The sequence below is a fragment of the Solanum lycopersicum genome, chromosome 9, assembly GCF_036512215.1.
Source record: "Solanum lycopersicum chromosome 9, SLM_r2.1".
NCBI classification, from domain to species: Eukaryota; Viridiplantae; Streptophyta; class Magnoliopsida; order Solanales; family Solanaceae; genus Solanum; species Solanum lycopersicum.
In genome coordinates this window covers 53,625,506-53,647,726 of record NC_090808.1, presented here as the reverse complement: position 1 = coordinate 53,647,726, position 22,221 = coordinate 53,625,506, and the positions used below count along the sequence as shown (strand labels likewise).

Genomic DNA, 22,221 nt, shown 5'->3' with positions numbered 1-22,221 from the left:
CTACTACACACTCAAAAAGAATAAGAATCTTTTTATTTCCACCTTATTATAGTATTTCTCACACTGTAATTTTATTCACACACTATTTTTCTTGTATAGTCTATGAAGTATCTCACTTTTCTGTTAAAATGATATTTTCTCTCTAAATTGGTGTATTCCACAAATGATCAAGAATGCCGTATTCATAGAAGGAGAAAACAATGTCTATGTCTGTAAGAACATAGGTAAATAAGCAAAATCCAGAGGGTTGCAAATCTTACAAATTTTTAAACCACCAAATCTTTAATTTTTCACACTTATCACTATTCCTTTTAATAGTTACTTGTAGTAATTGAGTAACAAAAGTTGACAAAAAAATGAGATGTACTCTATAAAGAAGGTGTGTCATCGAAGTGATTCAGTGATGGTTAATTGTGTCACTGAATGTAATAGGCTCCTGAAAGAAAAATAAAAGTAGGAAAGTCTAAGTGGCAATGAACTCTACCAGTTAGCACATAACCATACGTGCTCGGTTGTTCCGACTTGGTTCACTGAAATAACATTATAATGATCCACCTAAATTGTTATGAAAAGGTCAATGGTGAAAGAATTTGGATCAGAAAGCTTTTGTGACAGTTACTCAAGTTTTAGGCAGGTGAAGTGAAGTTTTTGTTGATTGATTCCAGAAAGGTCTCTCAAGTCTTCTTTCTCGCTCTCATCTATTTTAAATAGATTATTTGTCTCGAGCGTGAAACTCCCTAGGTCTAGTTGAGAATAAGTAATGTTGGCTAACTAGAAATACTGTACGTCTAATAGTTTTATATGGTGTTTATTTAGAAAATTGTACCATTCATTTTTTTGTGAAATGATCAATTTTCTGTATACATACGTTTCAGTAGAATTGTAAGACTTCCAATAAAGGAAGATCAACAGAAGATGCAAATTGAATATGGCATAAGAAAAATAATTCAACCACCCTGATACTCCAATATACATATTGATTCCAAACTTGTTAAAGGTTCCTCCTTAGAGAAATAACTATTATATAGGCAAAAATCTTCCTCCTAAATTAATATTTTAGCATCCAAGTTGTAGAAGTGATCCAACAGCTTCAAACATCATTAGGAGTAAATTGTCTATTGAAGCTTCTATTTTTATTAAGTTGTAAAGGACAAAATAACAATAGATGTATAATGTCATATTTCTTTTGGATAGGGTAATTTTGTCTTAAAAATTTTTTGTACTTTGGAAATCCAATTATTCTATTGAGTCTGAAATGTTGAGTTTAGTGAGGTAGAATATATGGTTTATTTTTATCGAGTCCCGAATAAATCCTATGGGTCTTTTTGAGATTTTAATAAGTTGGAGAGTGTATTGTGTTTCCCGTGTGCGGGGCTTGATTATATGGTGTACTTTCCCGTGTGGAGGCTTGTTTGTGTTTTTTAGCCTATGCTTACAACATAATTGTTGTTCTATTTTTTTGAAGAGTATATGATTCATGAGTTGCCTGTGAGAGAGGCTTGTAATGCTGTTTGACTTGTAATTCTTGAGTGAGGGGCTGAGTTGAAAACATTATAATTCTTTGAGTAGATGAAATGCTTTCTAAATGGGATCCACTTATTTCAAATGATCTTTTTCTTGATATTTTTATATTAGGGTATATATCATGATTAACCTGAGTTTTGAGAAATTTAGAACGTTGATACATGTTAAGTTTATTATCACGTCCATGTTATATATGTATTGTGATGCATCTGTCCTTATTCATCATATTATGTTCTTAAGAAATTGAGAATAATGTGGAGATTCCTTGACCACATTGAGGGGGAAAGTTTATGAGATATCGAGGTTGTGATTTAGTATATGAATTTGGAGTCCCCTATAGGTCCTTGCCTTGAAGCCTTAGCTCGACAGGGTGTATACGACAAGTTGTGCGATGCCATAATTGCACCACACCACCACATCATTGCATAATCTCATTTCATTGTATTAATCATTTGAGTTTCTTGACTTATGTGTTGTATGGGAAGTTCTATAACCTTATGTGTTTACTTTACTCGCGCCGTTTATTATAAATTGGTAGCACTGATGCCAAAGTTGGACTTTTCTATGTGCAGGTGGACCGTTCCTTCATTTATTTTTCATAAGCTCATTAATTCCAGGGTACTTGTGGATCATGTGGATTGTACTCGCCACTACTTCTTAATCATTTTTAGGCAAATTCTAGTTAGGGTAATCCTCGCGATATTTGATCATTTCTAGCTTTGGAGATGTTTTTGAAGTGGCGGTGAGATCCTATTTTTTTTATCCTCATTATTTCCATCTTTTATTTTCAAATTTTCTTGAGTCAATTTCCGAATTGGACGATGAGGTGAAGACTCTTGCCAAGCATTTTTTACATACTCATGGTGATGCAAATACATGTATGACTTTGATCTTGCAATCTTTTCCCCTCAGGCCCCTCCATCTTAGAGTCCTCTATGTGACGTCCCGCCATCCATCCAGGCTGAACGCCACCCAACTAGGCAGCCAGCAGTAGGCGCAGCAGGCGCAAGGGGGCAGACCGCCCAAGCCAGCCAGCAGGCAAGGGGGCCAGCAACAGTTGAAGAGACAGCCGTTACAACAGTTTCAGCTGTTACGACAGTTACAGCCGTTACAGCTGTTACAAATGTTAGTGGGGCGGCAGTTTCAGGAGTTTCAAGCCTTTGAAAGGCTTGTGCAGAACATGGGACAGACTAGGAGCATCTAGGAGTCCTTTTTGGAAGACTTAGAAGCTTGTCTTGTAGGCATAGTCTTAGGAACTTGTATAGTGTAGCATTTACTATCTCTTAGGCATTAGAGTAGTATAAATAGTAGTTCATTTTTACTTGTAAAGCATCCAATCATTTTTCAAGTAATAGAAGTTCCTTCTTCAAAAATTCTGTCTTCCTTCTTATTTTCTTAGCGATCCGAGTGAGAGGCTAACTTGAGTTTGCAAGAACGTGCAAGAATCATGAGTAAACCGTCAAGTGTCGTACGGAGTATTGTATGAATCAAAAAGTCCGTGAAAATTGGTATCAGAGCAGGTTCATCATAAGAGAATGACGAACGAAGGAGACGGTAGCAGCGTTAGCACCACCCCCAACGTTCAGAAGAAGAACAAGAAGGGAAAGAACAAGAAGGGTAACGAACCCAGTCTGCCTAATCCTCCACCAAGCGGTCTGCCATCAGGCAGTCTACCCCCAGGCGGTCTGCCATCAGGCAGTCTTCCACAAGGCGGTCTGCCATCAGGCAGTCTTCCACCAGGCGGTCTGCCATCCGGCTCTCTTCCATCAGGCGAACTACCACCAAATGATCCTCCACTAAGCGATGGACAAACATCTTCCCAGCATAATATTGTCGATGGAAGTGAAGACGACGATAGTGAAGATGTTATAGATGTCACTGTTGGGCATGAATGGATTGCCAGCGTCGAGAGGGCAAGGCTAGCTGTTGAGATTTTGGGGCAGCGCTTGAATGGGTTGCACAATGATGTCAAAGATCTTGAAGAAAATTCCATGGAGGAAGTTAACACCATTCGGAAAGAGTTGGATCTACGCAAGCGGACTGAACTAGAGATGAAGGAAACCGTTACTTCCTTGGAGTTCAGATTTTTGGACACCCTTACGACGATCCAAACGCTGAAAAACAAGTTAGAAGCTCTCGAAGAAGAGAGAGAGGTTGGAGCATCAACATCACTTGGCCAGGAAAGGGAGTCCAGAGTCGACGTTCCCAAGCCACCAACATTCAAGGGTGTTTGCGACGCCCTAGAGGTAGGCAATTTTTTATAGCACTTGGAAAATTATTTCAGGTGTAATCGGGTCAGGAGCGATGCAAACAAGATCAACATTGCCGTGTTGTATCTTTCCGACATATCGATGTTATGATGGAAACACAAAGATGCCGAGATCAAGAGGGGCACACGCACCATCAACACATGGGAACAATTCCTTGAGGAATTCAAGAGAGCTTTCTTCCCCAACAATGTTGTTTATGAGATGAAGCACAAACTCCGGGAGTTGAAGCTGACGGGAAGCAGTCGGGCATATGTGAAGGAGTTCACAATTTTGACCCTCCAAATTCCCAAACTCACGGAAGATGACATGCTGTTCGCCTTCATGGACGGGCTGCAGAATCGGGCGAGGACCGAGTTAGAGCGGCGTCAAGTAAAAACCATCGATGAGGCCATCACTCAAGCCGAAACCTTGACAGATTTCAAACATGATAGTTTGGACAAGGCGAAGGGCAAGGAGGCAAGGGGCAGTCAAGATAAAGGCGGGGGAGACCGTGGCCGAGGCAGAGAACAGTCGGCACATCCTAAGAAGCAAGACACGCCCAAGCCGGATGGTAGACGATTTGAGCGCCAGAAGTACTCGGAGAAGCGGATGCAGTCCAGCAAAGGAGACGGGTGCTATATATGCGGCGGACCACACGGTTATGCCAGGTGCCTAGAGATGAAGAGCCTTAGTGCCATCGTCCGTGAGCGGAAGGAAAAGGAGGCACAAGATAAGGCAAAAACGGCAGACACCACTCAGTTGGGCATGGTTGGAATCTGTGGTGCCATAGCCAAACAGGCGGACAACCCAGGGGATTTCAGTACGCAATACGTGGACATCTCCATCAATGGGTAACCAGTTCGGGCCATGGTAGATTCCCGGGCTGAATCCAACATTATCACCAAGACCGCGGCCGAGAAATTGGGATTGAAAATTGTTCCAAGCAACAATCGCCTCAAGACGGTCAATGCCCCACCAACTCCCGTGTGTGGAATTGCTCATGGGGTCAGCATCACTTTAGGACGGTGGAGAGGTAAGACAAATTTTACCGTAGCTCCTTTGGACATATCCGATGTTATTCTTGGACAGGAATTCTTTCAGTGTTGTGACACGATGATTGATACCTACCTTCAACAACTCATGGTGATAGAGGGGGAAGGGTCTTGTATGGTGCCTCTTGTTAGGGTGTCGAAGAAAGACGGATATGCCCAACTGTCGGCCATGCATATTGTGAAGGGCCTAAAGAAAGGAGCACCAACCTTCTTAGCCACCATCGCAAGTTCGGGTGAAGACTATGGTGCTATGGAGCCATTGACACCTATCATAGAAACTGTTTTGCAGGAAAACAGTGATGTGATGCCGGAGGAGCTGCCGAAAACATTATCTCCGAGGTGTGAGGTAGACCATATGATCGAGTTGGAGGCGGAGCCAAGCCACCTGCGCTTGCACCTTATCTCATGGCTCCGCCTGAGTTAGAGGAACTGAGGAAGCAGTTGAAAGAGCTCCTTGAAGCAGGTCACATTCGTCCATCCAAGCACCCTATGGAGCGCCGGTGCTATTTCAGAAAAAGAAAGATGGGTCGATGCGCCTATGCATTGACTACAGGGCGCTCTACAAGATAACAATTCGGAACAAGTATCCAATCCGCTGATCGCAGATTTGTTCGATCGTCTTGGAGAGGCCAAGTACTTCACCAAGATGGATCTCCGGAAAGGCTACTATCAAGTGCGCATAGCAGAGGGGGATGAGCCAAAGACAGCATGCGTTACCAGGTATGGAGCATTCAAATGGTTGGTGATGCCCTTCGTCTTAACCAACGCACCTGCCACATTTTGCACGCTGATGAACGAGATTTTACACCCCTTCTTGGACCAGTTCGTAGTAGTGTACTTAGATGACATAGTCGTCTATAGTAGCACTTTGCAGGAACATATGGAGTACTTGAAGAAGGTCTTCAACGTCTTGCGGAAGAATCAAATTTATGTCAAGCGAGAGAAGTGCGAGTTCGCCCAACCAAAGATATATTTCTTGGGCCATGTGATCAGCCAAGGTGAGCTTCGTATGGATGAGCCAAAGGTAAAGGCGATCCAAGATTGGGAAGCGCCTACGAAAGTGACCGAGCTACCTTCTTTTCTTGGACTTGCTAATTATTATCGCAGGTTCATTAGAGGGTACTCCGCTATTGCTGCCCCACTGACCGAGCTACTGAAGAAGAACAGGCCTTGGCTGTGGAGCGAGGAGTGCCAGTAAGCATTTGAAGGTCTTAAGTCTGCAGTTACTGAAGAACCAGTCTTGATGCTTCCTGACTTCACCAAGACCTTCGAGATCCATACAGATGCTTCCGATTTTGCCGTTGGGGGAGTCTTGATAAAGGAGAAGCACCCCATAGCTTTTGAAATCCGGAAGTTGAATGAAGCGGAACGACGGTACACTGTGCAGGAGAAGGAGATGACAGCAATTGTGCATTGTCTACGCACATGGAGGCACTATCTACTAGGCTCCATATTTGTAGTAAAAACTGACAACTTTGCCACAAGCTATTTTCATTCGCAGAAGAAGATCACGCCAAGGCAGGCTCGATGGCAGGATTTCTTAGCGGAATTTGACTACAACTTGGAGTACAAACAAGGAAAGGGCAATGTGGTAGCCGATGCATTGAGCAGGAAGTCTGATTTAGCGGCCATCTCCTCAGTCCCTAGTGAATTCCAAGGCGCAATCAAAGATGGTATGCAACGCGATCCAGAAGCTAAGAAGATTATGCAGCTGGCTGCTCAAGGCCAATCTAATCTGTTTTGGGTAAAAGACGGATTCTTGCTTACCACTAGTCGGAGAATTTATGTACCAAAGTTCGGATTCATCAGGCGGCGTATTATCAAAGAGAGCCACTACACTCTGTGGGCTGGGCATCCGGGACAGAAGAGAACGACGGCATTAGTGGAGGCCTTTCTATTTCTTGCCATGTATGTGGGAAGAGATTGAGCAGTATGTGTAGACTTGTCTTGTGTGCCAGCAAGACAAGGTAGAGCAAAGGCAACCAGGAGGGCTGTTGGAGCCATTACCCATAGCTGATCGTCCATGGGAGAGTATATCTATGGATTTCATCACTTTTTTGCCGAAGTCAAACGGGTTTGGCACTATTATGGTCGTAGTGGATAGATTTTCCAAAGATGCTACATTCATGCCTTCCAAGGCCGGTTGTACTGCTAAGGAAGTTGCACAATTGTTCTTTAAAAATTTTGTGAAGTATTGGGGGCTGCCGAGGTTCATCATTAGCGATCGGGATCCTTGTTTCACAGGGAACTTTTGGAGTGAACTCTTTGAAATTCTTGGTTCAAAACTTCACTTCTCCACCAGTTTCCACCCCCAAACTGATGGCCAAATTGAACGCGTCAATGCCTTGTTGGAATGCTATCTTAGGCACTATGTCAGTGCACATCAGAAAGATTGGGCTAAGCTTCTAGAGATGGCGCAATTTTCATACAATTTGCAGAGGAGTGAATCTACAGGGCGCACACCGTTCGAGTTAGCAACGGGCCAGCAACCCCAAAATCCGCACTCAGTGCCAACCTTGTTCGAAGGGAAGAGTTTAGGCGCTTATAATCTTGCCAAGGGTTGGGAAGAGCAACTTGACCTTGCCAAATCTTATTTAGGCAAGGCGGAAAGGAGGATGAAGAAGTTCGCCGACCGCAAGCGTCATCCCACCAACTACAAAGAAGGTGATATGGTTTTGGTAAAGTTTAATCCGAGGCAGTTTAAGGCACTTAGAGGTAAGCATCACAACTTGGTGCGGAAATATGAGGGTCCGTTCAAAATTGTTGCCAAGGTGGGTAAGATTTCATACCTGTTGGAGTTACATCCACACTTAAGGATCCACCCAGTCTTTCATGCAAGCGTTCTTAAGCCTTATCATGAAGACAAGGATGATCCCAGCCGAAACAAATCACAACGGGCCCCTATCACCTTTACTGCCTCGCATGATCGAGAAATTGAAGCTATCATAGATTACCAAGCCAAGGCGGAAACGAGGACAGCAGGCCAGTGCCATGTTTCTCGTACATTGGAAGGGACAAACTCTGGAAGAAGCCACTTGGGAGAAGTACGAAGACTTGTGGCAGTTCAAAGACAAAATTCAGGAGTTCTTGCAGCAGTACGTCGCGGTCGTCGCATCATTGGGTAGGGGAGGTTGTGACGTCCCACCATCCATCCAGGCTGAACGCCACCCAACTAGGCAGCCAGCAGTAGGCGCAGCAGGCGCAAGGGGGCAGACTGCCCAAGCAAGCCAGCAGGCAAAGGGGCCAGCAGCAGTTGAAGAGACAGCCGTTACAACAGTTTCAGTTGTTACGGCAGTTAAAGCTGTTATAAATGTTAGTGGGGCGGTAGTTTCAGGAGTTTCAAGCCTTTGAGAGGCTTGTGCAGAACATGGGGCAGACTAAGAGCATCTAGGAGTCCTTTTTGGAAGACTTAGAAGCTTGCCTTGTAGGCATAGTCTTAGGAACTTGTATTGTGTAGCATTTACTATCTCTTAGGCATTAGAGTAGTATAAATAGTAGTTCATTTTTACTTGTAAAACATCCAATAATTTTTCAAGTAATATAAGTTCCTTCTTCCAAAATTCTGTCTTCCTTCTTATTTTCTTAGCGATCCGAGTGAGAGGCTAACTTGTGTTTGAAAGAACGTACAAGAATCGTAAGTAAACCGTCAAGTGCCGCACGGAGTATTGTCCGAAACAAAATGTCTGTGACGTCTAACTCTCCTCCATGTCTCTATAATTAGTGATGAAGGTTTGTGTTTTCTTAGGTTCTCTAATAAAAGGTTTGGTGGATACTTGATTTATCTAATGATAGTTTGCTCTATTTTAGTGTTTAACTTTTTCACTGATTGCTTAGTTTTTTATGTTGTGTCTCGCCTAGTGGCCCTGAATTCCTTATGTTTTTGCTTGGTATCTTTCAGAGGTTTAGTGCTCTAATTTTTTTATGAATCAAAAGGGGAAAGATAATGTGTTGTAGGTTATAGGGAAGGCAAGGATGGAAGATAGAGTTGAGTAACGGTGATAGTTGGAATGTATGCAGATGTGAAGGGGGACAAGAATGATTAAAAACATACTACACTGAAGTGTTTGTTTGTCATCATCAAAAAGGTGGGAAATGTTGTAACTCTGATATTTTGATGATATTCATTAATTATGGGACCCGGTTTTATGGTTGAAGCATGTATCTAGGATAAAATGGTGAAAAACTATAAAGCTGCCACTAGCTCTAGCATGGTTGGTGAGAAGAAGAAAAGAGGATAACGCATTCAATCAATAGGAGGACATAAGTTTTTTTAGAGGATAATATATCCTTATTGATATGAAACAACCTATTCAAGACATCAAAGTGTAACTGAAAAGTTAGATTTTGTCTTTAGAGAATACAAGTCTTCAAGAACTTCAAGGGACCTGATAGAACTATCAACTGAGTTTGTTGTGGCTTATTTAAAGATTGTAATGTTTTAGGTTAACTTGTAAGACATGTTTCTAATCTATAAAGAAATGGATCGTGTCTTCATTATTTAATACAATAATGAGTATAGTCATTTAGAGTTAACTGTAGGGTGTGATTGAAGTCTATATTAGTTGGTTTTACCTAATATAGTGGACGATAGCAGTATTTCTTTAGCTAAATCTCTTAGAAGGGTATTATAGGTGATAGGATTAAGATTTAAATCCTTGTATGTGTAATTGGAGTCTGTATTCAATTGGTGCTTGAAAATAGTAAAGGGAGTTAGAAATCTTGTGTGACAGGTCGTGGTATCCTTGAGCAAGGAAGTTTCCACATAAAATATTCCTTGATGTATTAATCGATCAATGAAAAATATAATCATTTTTATTGCTGATGATATGTTAAATCTCCTAGGATGACAACTCCACTACAAAGAATCCACAAATGTTGGAAAATCTGACCATAACTCTATATATACTTCTAAAACGTCCACGTGGAGGTAGCAACTCTATTGTATTGTTTCAAATTCTTCTTATTTATCTCATCACATTTGGAACTATTAAGTAAAACTTCAGACCAAGAGGTTGAGTTTGATAGAAATTCCATTTATCGACAAAACCACTCAGCATCCAAATGGTACCTAAAAATGAGAATGAAATTCTTCAATTTGATTAATTCTTTTGTAAATTTAAGCAGCGGAATAAGATATCCTTCATACTCAAGTGATACCAAATTTGGAGCATAAATCATTCCTTTGTCGTGATGATTCATAATCTTCCTAAAGTAGAGGCAAATAATGTCAAACTCTGAAGGAAGTTAGATATAGAGTTAAGGCCCTTGGTTAATCTACTAGATGTAAATGCATCTATAAAATTTTATGATTTTGATACTCAACAATATCAAATTCAGCCAAAGAACAATAACGACAATAAGAAAAGTATTTAACAGTTGGTGCTTGGATTTTAACATTTCCCATGACATAAACTAATGCTAAGGGACCTAATCTTTTCAAGATTCCGCACCTCAAACTTTTCCCATCTATATGAATTTTTTTAGATAATGTATTGTTTTAGTATTTAATACTTCTAAGAAGGTATGTGGAGTCACTTTTACTTTAATGTTATTTTGTTGAGTGATTAATGTATATGAATAATTCAGTCATTCTATGAAACAGACCCCATTTCTAATATAAACACAGAAACTTATATATATTGTTATCGCTAAATATAAATTATAAGTATAATAAACACGGCATAGTAATGACATACTAATTACGGATAGATTAACATAAAAGAAGGTAACTAGAAGAAGATGAGATAGTAGAACAGAGAAATGAGACGAGAGATAACTGAAAGCCAAAGCTTCGACATAATTTTCCTAGCCGGTCTTTTATGATTCCTAGACCTTCTAAATAATAGATAATTGGGCTTGGATCCCATATAAAACTCTCCAGAATTTTACTCGGCCCAACAATACCAAGTTGATCAGTCATATTTGCCACGTGTAGGCCATATGCCCCTATAAAGTTATCGTGGATCACAACAATACTTATGCCCCCAAAAAGATCATTGACCTCAAGGTTCATATCAAGAAACATAATCTGTCAACTTTGAATATTAAAAATTCCTTGGTTGCGACAAGTGAAAGCCATTATGAACAATATCGTGATTTGGTTGGTAACTTTCATGATTCCAGAATTCACTATGTTATTCTGAACTTTGATCGTAATAATATCATCAAGAGTAGTACATGAATCAAGAGAATCTCTAGTAGCACTGGGAATACTGCCTAACATGATCGAACCCATTGAGGCTAAAATTATCCTCCTTAAAATAATGATGACTACTGACGTTTGCAATGATAAAACGAGCATTTATCTTAGAATCAACATCATCAATTATTGGTAGTTTTCAAGGAATGAAAAACATAACAATTTGACTTTCTTTTGTTATTGAACAAGTAGCAACATTAGTTTGATAAACCAACAAAGAAACACATTATTAAAGCAAAGCTACTTACTTCATTATAAAATAGATATTTATAGATCTTACAAGAAAACCAATTCCTAAATATAAGATTAAAAAACTAAGGATAAGGGTGACATAGAAATTAATTAAGTGCTAAATAGTAAATAACTACCCTAACTACCTGACAATACAGAGAATTTGGATTGTTGCAGTTATTATGCATATGTCTAACAATTTTCCTTGATTTAAGAGCTGCAAACTCCAAGTTTTTGCCTGAGAAGTTCAAATTTGTAGCCTTATAATGGTTTTGTGAAGATATCAGCCTGCTGCTCTTCAGTTTTGCAATAGAATCGAATCACGTCACCGTTATTTTGCACTTTCTTAGGGAAAAAAAGTTTGATGTTGAAGAGTTTCCATTACCCATGAAATATAGGATTATGAGAAATTGCTATTGTAGATTGGTTGTCCACAAATACTTCAGTTCCATTTGTCTAATTCATCGGCTGATCATCAAAAAATTTCCTTAACCATAATATTTGTGTCACGCCCCGAGCTACACCGAGACATAGATACGAGACCTATGACCACAAGTGATCTCAAGATAACTTTGTTGGCATAATCACAAACATACTAAAGAATATAAACTGATGCGGAAGCTAAATCATACTTTAATGAAAAGATGGGGAATACCCATATACTATAGATGAAATATTTGAAAAATAGATGAGTTCAATACAATCAAATTATTAACTCAACACTAAGCTAAAACTATGTCCAAAATAAGCCTCTAACTGACTAGAAATACTGGGAAAAGCCCCATATAAGTCTACAAAAACTTGAAAATCAAGACTAAATACTAAAATGAATCTCATGATTGTTGTCCTCAGAGAATGAGGACTCACCACTGATTCTGCTAAACATGAAATAAAAAATCAATCTAACCGTGATATGGATGTTAAGAACCTAAACCTACATCATGAGAAGATGTAGTGCATGTATGCGTCATACTTGATGGTACAGAGTATGTAGGATAGAGTAAAGCTAAAATAAAATATAACTAAACAATCACAAAAGCAAATATTATAATTAGAGCATGATATACCGAATTATGAGCTAACTTGACGCAATGACCGAATTTATAACATGCTGAGACTAAATGATAATTGATCGATAAATATGGTCAACGCAATAGAGTGTGACTGAACTGTGGGAGCAACTAATAACCGACAATAAAACCACATGATCTAAATGTGGAGTTCGATGTATACGCCCCATCAAAAAGACCAAATATACTCTACCAGAGGTATAAAGGCATGCTGGCATGATCACTAAACAGATTGCCCACATAGGGGACTTACAACCTACTTAGCTAGTAGTTCTGGGACTAATTGGGTACATTGAACCCTAGCCCAACTCGGTATTATATTACACCCAATAAATTATGTAGTTATGTGATTATGACTGAGTTTCTACAAATATTAAATAGATCAAAACTGAAAATGCAAACTGAGAATGCAACAAATGATCTTGTAATTATTCATTTATAACTGAGGCATGTTTATTTGAAGTAACTAAAATATCTGACCTAGTAGGTGTAATTTAAGAACTAAAGAAATACATAGTTAGGGTTCAAAAATTCATGCAACAATCTGATTAATAACATGTTAATCTGATTAGGAAAATATAAATAATAAATTCATGAATTTCTGTTGAGGTCTTAAGAAACTCTAGATATAATCATGATATAGGAATCAAGAATTTGACTGAAAACTAGGGACCCTATGGGTCAAAGGAACACACTAGTGAAATCTCACATGCATGGTAATGAAATCTACAGAGAAATATTTACATTTTGGGGCTGGAACTGATGGAACCTTGTTGAGTTCTTGATCTAAGGTTCTTGACCTTTTTCTCCTTTCTTGCGTCTTATTTTCTAAAGTTTTGATTAATAATTTGACTTAGGTAAGTTTTAGTTATGTTTCTAGGCTAAACTAACTAAAGTCTGATGATTTAGGGTCAAAATGATGTATATTAGGGTTTAAACGAAGTAGGAAAAGACCAAAAGACGTTTGAGTTAATTGCTGTTGGACCTAATGAAATTCAGACAGAGTCTTTTTAAATATAAGCCAATTAAATGATACTCTATTCGACCATACCAAGACCTTGGTGCTTGTTTAAGTCCATAAAGTGTCTTTCTTAACCTATAAACTTTGTCCTCCTTTACTTTCTCCATAAAGTCTTCAGGTTGTTCAACATAAATTTCAACCTGAACAAAGCCATTAAGAAATATTGATTTGACATCCATCTCATACACTTTCCAACCCAATTGTGCAACAAGATCAAGAAGTAACTTGATCGTGTCAAGCCTAGTTATTGGTGCAAATGTATACAAATAATCCAAAAAAAAAATTGAGCATAACTTTTAACGACAAGTCTTGCTTTATGCTTATTCACTGAACAATCTTCATTTAACTTGGTTCCAAAAAATTCTTCTTTCATTGCAGCCATCCATTTTTTAAATCATTTTTGGCTTCATTGTACCAAAAAAGTTTGCATACTGCTACGTTGCATCTCATTATATATATTAGTGAGTTGTCGAGTACCTTTGACGATTAAATGATCCAGCATTTCATCCTGCAGCGAGAGTGATATTTTCTTTCAAAAAATTTGGTAGGATACTTTTATACTTTGTCAGAAGTATTAAGGACAGACTCATTAGAGTCTTCCCAACACCAATCTTTATTATCTATAAAATTCACATCTCCACTAAATATTATATTCTCATTTTGTGGTTGGAAGATCTTATATGCCTTTGAAACTAAACTATATCAAATAAAAAAGCGTGGGACAAATTTTATCTATTTTATCTCATTTAATACGAGGAATATAGCAAAAATAGAGACAACCGAACACTTCAGAAAATTTGATGATGATTTAAATATATACCAAGTTTAAAATGGAATTCGATCTTTCACTGCCTTTGTGAGAAGCCTATTTTGAAGAAAAACTTATGTATTTGTTGCCTCTACCCAAAATTTCTTTGGCAGATTCTTCTCGATAAACATGCAACTGGTCATCTCAATAATTTATTTGTTCCTTCTCTCGCTTACTCCATTTTGTTGTTGATTATAGGGAGAAGTAAGATGATCATGAATCCCTTCTTCCTCATATAACATATCAAACTGGTAAGAAGTGTATTCCGTTCAATTATCTGTTCTTACGTACTGAATTTTATTGCTAGCTTCATTTTTACATTTTCTTTAAACTTCCAAAAGAAATTAGCAGCCTCTTACCTATTCTTGAGAAAATAAATACAGCACATGTGAGTTAGATCATTTGCAAAAATGATATAGTAAAGACTAACTTTTAGTGAAAGAGTCCTTTGAAGTCCTCCTATATTAGTAGAAAATTACTTGCAATTTGTTCGAGGCTCTCCAAGTTGTCTTTGGAAATGAAAGTCTATTTTGTTTTCCATATTGACACGCAAGACAATTCGAAGAATGTACTTCTAAAAAAAAGCAAATCGTTAACAATTTACATTTTACGCATTTTAACTCATCCTTCATAGTGATAGCGTCTGAGTCTCTTGTGCCATACTTCTGCAGCATTTTTTTTGCTGAAGAAACATCATGCTCCTCCTCAAATGGACTAATCAAAAACTTTTTCCTCTCATTCTTACTTTAAACATTTCTGAATCTGAAGCATTTTTGATCAAGCAAATATTATCTTTAAAATATAATTGGAAACCTTTTTCTATCAATTCACCAACACTAAGCAAGTTTTGATCTATGACAGGTACATAAAGCACATCCTTAATTATTTTACTACCTGAATGAATTTTAATAGCAATGGTTCCTTTATCTCTTACATGAAGATGGTCAACATTATCTATTCTGACTTTAGTAATGGTCGTGGGCTTCAATACCTTGACCAGAGACATGTCATTTGTCATGTGATTAGTGCATCCACTATCAATCAGCTAATACTTGATCGATGATCTTCTTGAATAACATGTAGCAGCAAAGAGTTGATCTTCCTCCTAACCATTAACAATTTGAGCCTCTACTTCTTGTTGCTGACCATTGCTCTTGAAAATGACTGCAACGTGTCCAAGTTGATTGCATTATTATATCTAGCATCAGACCTTCTCCAACATATATATGGGGATGACCTTTCTTATTACAATGATTACAAGAAGGATAACTTTTCTATGAATGTCCACTTTTTCCTTTTGTAGTAGTTTCTTAAATACCTTCACCATTCTTCTTGCTCTCATTCTTTTTGTTTTTGCCTCCATCTTCAGGCTTGGTGTAACAACCCTCAAACTAACTAGGATGATCTAGAGCCTCACATTATCTTTAAGAGTTATTTACATATTAATGAAGTGCGTCACAACTTGTATTGTGGGTTTGAATTGGTTTGAGGTCAAAACGTCAAGGAACGACCAAGACATATAGAGACTCTTCATGTGTTGTGCTAATATACTTTTGCATGTTTTACATGTTTTTTGGTATCTAATTATTATAGGTGAGGACCCTAAAATGTATATGGTTGAGTTAAGGGTCAAACAACGCCCATGCAAACGACGACCAGTAGATTTATCGACTCCCTGTCGATTAAAGGTGTTGCTCCACACTTAGGCATGGAAGACCAGCCTACAAAATGTGGTTTCTCAGTCACAAATGATGGAGCAACAGGACGGCGCGTCAGTCAAATGACGTCCTATTCGTTGCCACCGTCAATTGGACGTGTAACACTTTGGGTGAATTGGGAATTTATCCCATGTCCCAATTAATATACGGACTGTTATTTTACCTATTTTTGGGTATTATAAGTCACTTAAAAACATAAAATCCCAATTTAGAATTTATTCTTCAAATCAAACCTTTCTCTCTCATAATAAACTCTCTCTAGAACCTCTATTGAAGACCAACCTCAAGATCAAGCTAAGGGATGGATTCAAAGTGGTCTCTTCTACAAATTTTAGTGGATTATCTTTTATTGAGGTACGGTAAACCTTGATTGTTATTTAACCTTTTATCTAAGGAGTTCTTTCAAGTTTTTCAATGTGATTTCATGATCAAATTCATATCTTTCAATATAGCCATGGGTTCATTGCCAAATTTTTTTCAAAGTCATTCTAATGATTAATTTATGATTAATAAATGGTTTTAAGATGAATTTCAATCCAATTTCATGAATAACCGATGATTTTATTAATCTGTCAATTTAAGCCTATAATGTGGGTCTTGTGATCTTGATAAATGTTGATGAGATTGTAATCCGATTGTGTTGTATTTCTTATTGCTGTTGTTATTTATATTTATTGATTATGAATTGTTGAGAATTGTTCAATGGTGATAATATCATGGATAATTTTTAAGTTGGCCTAAATTACTTATTATATTATTCGAGTTGACATTGTCTGGTATGGTCCAGTTATGGTGGCAGTGTTTACATTCTTCTCTCTCTCTATATGTTGTGATATTGTCCTTGAAGGCATTAGATGCATTAAGAATTCACATGATGATTAACATGTTCATGAAGTTTACGTGTGTAGTTTTTGATTCTAACATCATTATCTATGTGTATTCATGATATTTTCCATATGTGAATGATGTTGTTATGGTTAGGTATGGTCTACATATTTAGGTATGATGAATACTATTGTAGAATTACCCCTACTCGTGTAATCTCTATATGAATGTGTGATCGTAGTATGCTAGGAGAATTCTGTTCAAGGTTAAGTATGTTCTTATTTCTTATATGTTATATGAGTATGTGTAGTCTATAGTCCTTAATACTCTATATGTTGATGACTTAAGACTTGAGGGATGTTGTACCTGTGTTGTTATCTTTAGAGGGTTACTTCTTCAATTCCATGTTGTCATTATGTGGTCACGTTGACTAATGTACACACACACTCCATGCATAAGTATGGGTATAATATGCTAGGGTGTCTATTTAAAGGATAATTCTCATATGCCCCTTTATATGTTATCATGCATGAAACGATATATATGAACATGTGTTGTCTAAATGTATTTATGTGAAAGGTTTCCTCATATATGTACACATATGTACACATGAAAGAAAGAATGAAGCATTTTAATGATAATCTAGTAAATTAGAGTCTCTTGGATGATTTCCTTAATGGTACTCTATGTAAGATCATGTTATTATTATGTGAAGGATGTTCTCACATTATGTTGCTTTTGATGAAAGGAAATTCACATCATTAACCTACGAGGTATGTTTATGTATATAAGGAGTTAATATCCTAAATCATGTCTTAGGCAGTAATGTTAATAAAAACTTTAAGGCTTTTCAAAAAGGGATAGTTAACTTAGCACTCAGTGAACTTGACAAATGAGAGGTTTCCCTTCCAAAAATGAAGGTAGGTTCAATAATATGGTGTCTCTTCCCAAAAGGAGGGTAGGTTTACCAAATATTCTCATGAGGTGCAAAGTACAATGCTATCTAGCATAAAGAGGGTTTTTACTAACAAGCTTCTAGTTCCTTAACTACGTGTACCCGTAGGTCCTAGCTAGTGGATCCACATAGATAGCTATTATGTATGGATCAACCTTGGTAAGTAGAACACCTTTTTCGGCGTGGGGTCTTATGACACCGGATTCCATGTTATCTCAAATGGTCTAATGTCGGTTAAGGCAAAGTTTCCCAAATGTAAAATGAACAATGTTTATAAGATGATGTACCCTAACTAGGACTACCTAAGGAATGTTGATTAGTGTAGGGGAGAGAATGGGCCTTTACCTTCATTGCACAAGTATCTCTTTGAGGAAATTCTAGGAAGGAAAATATATACATATATACATACATACACACACACACACACACACACACACACATATATATATATGTACGTTATGCATGATACAATGATGTTAACATACATTTTGTAGTGATATGCATAGTATGGGTCCTATTGTCTACATGATGAAGGTCTTTTTTGATTTTCATGTTATTGACTATAATTGTTATGTTGAGGAAGTGAACTCTTTATATATGCATGTTGTTGTCTATTACCTCATTATGATGATATTTGTAGCACTTTGAAAATCCAAGACGTGAATTAGAGACTAACATAAGTTTAATGAGGTCTACACAAAATTTTAAGGCCCATTTTAGTGATTATAAGTCATTTAGGAAGTCTAGAAACCAAAAGGTCCAAGAACATCCATGACGTCCGGAAACTAGTTCAATGAGGTACTAGTGTGCCCTAGCCTAATGAATTAGCTTTGAGAAGTTGAAAAATGATGAAAATTGGTGGAAGGGTGTCTAATATGTGTTTAAGTTTATTCATAGTCAAAACTTCTAGGCATTACTCCCTGAGGACCAACCAAGAGCCCTTGAGGACGACCCTTGCAAAAGTTGGCAAAAACTGTCAAGAGATAGTGTCACCAAAGGATGCCACAGATGCACCGTTGGTGAATCGATGGGGCGTCAATGCCTATTAATATGAAAAATTAGAAAAAATATTGAAAGGTTAATTTTTCATAGTCTCAAAACTTAGCTACGGATATGCAACATGGAAAGGGGGACTGGTCGTCGACTGACAAACGATTCGTCGATTGTGGGCTCGTCGATGGGGCTTGTGTTTTGCTGCACGTTTTGACTTGTTTAATTTAATTATTTGACTTAGTTAGTAAGTTAATTATGGTTTAGTGAAGGTCTAGTTGATTTATTTAACACCCTATATGAAGTGCTAACCTAATTAATACTAACTAAACTCTCATAACTCACAAAACCCAAACTCTCTTCCTTCTTTCTTCTTTCTCTCTATAGTGAAGAACACCATTGAAGACCAAGATAGGGGAGGATTTAAGGTCTTGAAAGGGTCAATTTACTCCATAAATCATTATAAACTATAAATTTATGGGACCTACTTCACATTTGAGACCTCTTTCCTCAAAGGGTTCCATCAAATTGATTTTCAAAGATTGAGTTTTCGAATGTGTTTTATGTCATCTCGAAATTGATGTTACAAATTTATTTTTTTATGATTTAATTTGTATATTGTGAATATATTAACATGTAATTAGCTCAATTGTGTTATTTCTTGATGGTTTGGTCTAGTTTGTAGAAGATGACCCTTACTCCTTAACCCTCGGTTATGATCTTGATTTGAATGATGTTATATTGGTTTAATTGATGTGGTTATTGGTTCAATTAATACTAGATGATGTTTTTGTACAAATAATGAAATAATTAGGATGAAATATTGTGGTAACATGCTAGTTCTTGAGAAGTTGATCTAGGTTATGAAGTATGGTGTGAATTGACCTTAATATCTTGTGTCAAGATATGATTTAGTAAAGAGTTGTGATGTAGTATTTCTTCTAGTCTTGTCATCATATTGGACTTTGAATTATTATGATGTTAAACCCAAATATTGTTGAGTAACAGTTGATATTAAGACTTTGATGATGGATTATGAAGGAGACTTGGTAAGTCTTGTAACCCCTATCCTTTACTTCAAATTTTTAATTGTGATTAAGTCATAATGTTGTATTTAAATATGCATTGTATTAGGATTGATAGGATGGTATGATTTATAACATAAATGTCTTGACTATTATGTGTGAGGTGTTTTCTTAAGATGTAAATGTTATAAGGATGGTAAATGATTTACCAATGTGCCTTATCATTATTTGAGAATGTTAATGTGCTAACCGTACCTATATGAATTGTAATGAAAGGACAATACTCATGAAATTCTTATTGAGCTATGATGATGATCAATATACAAGGTTTAGAACCTATTACCTACAATTATCTATGATGATTAATAAAGGGATTAAAGACATTCCAAAAAGGGACACTAGATTAGCACCGAGTGAACTAGAGTGAGGAGTGTCCCTTCCTACATAGGAAATGTAGGATCACTAATTTATTCTTGATATTGGAGACTATATTTCTTGTAGCATAAAGAGAGTCTCAACTATATCTCCTATTTGTTGAACTATGTTGCACCCATAGGAATACTAGCTACTGGATCCACGTAGTCACTATATTCATGTTTTGGTACTACCTTGGCAAGTAGTCCTTCTTTTGGTGTAGAGTTCCATGACACCGGATTCCATATTAGCTCATGTTGTCTATGTCGGTTAGGGCAAAATTTTCTCAAAAGTTAGAATGAACAAAAGGAATGAACTCTAACTAAATTGACCTAAGAGGTTTAGCTTAGTCTAAGAAGGGGTATTTGACTCTACCTATACATTGGACTAGTTAGAATTAAGGGAAGTATTAGGAGGATGTTCTTATGTATGTATATGCATATAAATGAAAATGATATGTATATGATGAGATTACATGTTAATTATGATGTGTGATGTCCACTACTCTTATGAATATGTATTTGGTTTATAATGTTAAAAGTATAATATTGTGTACTCTTAATGCTATGTTATGAGAAATGGGATGCAGTTCGTGATATTTGTTGTGTTACTTGATTGAGTAAGGTTATGGGATTTTGCTTGATCATTGCACCTGTTCACATGATAGGTGTTATGGGTAATTGTCTTGCTTTGGTTATATTGTAATGAACTCTTATTCATGCTAGTTGTGGTTATGACTTGATGGTATAGTTACTTTGACTATATGTCTAAATACATGATGTGCATGTTTACTTGACTATTTTTGATGTTGTTGGTCTAGTGATGTACATGCCTATGTTTACATGAATATGTCTTATTGATTTTGTATGTCTTGTTTATTATGCATAAGTGTTTCCAAATTAAATTGCATACCTTTAATAAAACGTTTGTTTTCTAGCATGATTTTTAAAGTATGTGTGCATATGGTCTCATACTTAGTACAAGTGGTGTATTAACCTCATTTATTCCTTTTCCACGACATCTTAGGTTCCGGTCGTTGATGTGCATTGAAGATGAATTGAAGAAGGCTTGGATCTCTTATTTATCCAAGTAGGATAGGTCCTCCCTTTCCAAGGACGATGCCACTATCTAGCTAATTGAGATTTTTGGAGTTAAAGACCATTATGTTCTTTCTTTTCCATTTAGTATGAAACATTGTATAGCCCATGTGAGGCATTGTTACTTTGATGTATGGGTTATGCCCATGTTCTTAAACATTTTTTATATTGTTATGAGATGAGATGATTATTATGAATATGTTATCTTTTATATATATGTGTTCAATAAAAGTATAACAATAATTAGTTTTCCTAACGAATAGTCTATGTATACTCAATATATATATATATATATATTACATATATTTAGAGATCTTTGTAAAATTCCAATTAGAAGTAATGAAAAAGTTCTAAATTTCTGCAAAATTTGACCCATGAATGTAATGATGTAAGGAAAGAGGCTAGTCTTAGACCTCAAAGAAGACGATGATGCCGGTTACATCTAGGGAGTTTTCCGAATGTGAAAAACTTTGTTTCAGAGCATGAGGTTTAATTATCTTTGAGTCAATATCTCTCTCAATCATGTCTATGTAAATTCGTATTCATAATTGTGAAGCGCACCACAAATATGTATAGGAAACTCTCACTTTCTTGGAAGTCCAATATCGTGACTTTGGAGTGTTAACTCTATGCTTTTGCATCTAATCCTTGTGATTATAGGCAATGAATACTCGAAGGAATGTGGAAGGAAGGCTCGAAGAAGAGATTTCTAATGCGGGAGTTCCTCCTCGTTGTGATCAAGTTCCTCCTCTTGAAAAAGATGTGAATGATGACCAAGCTCTAATGAATCCTCTTCCTTTGATGGATAAGAGAATATAAGGGCCGATTTCTTCCAAATGAACCAAGCCATTACTACCCAAGATCAAGACGCCATTAGTCAAGCTCAAGACCCGATGGCCCAAGGTAATCGGTAGGATGTACCCCGTGAAAACCAACAAGTTGTTACTATGGACTCTTGTTTAAAGGACTTCACTAGGATGAATCCTTCTACTTTATAAAGGTCCAAGGTTGAAGAATTCCCCTATGAGTTAATTGATGAAATC

General features: G+C 37.1%; 1 long non-coding RNA gene across 1 annotated transcript; it reads left to right on the top strand.

The window, feature by feature from the left end:
- The first annotated feature begins 16,096 nt into the window (after positions 1 to 16,096).
- LOC138338308 (uncharacterized) lies at positions 16,097 to 21,375 on the top strand. Its single transcript, XR_011211749.1, has 2 exons — positions 16,097 to 16,226; positions 21,108 to 21,375. It is a non-coding gene; the product is annotated as an uncharacterized lncRNA (long non-coding RNA).
- The last annotated feature ends 846 nt before the right edge of the window (positions 21,376 to 22,221 follow it).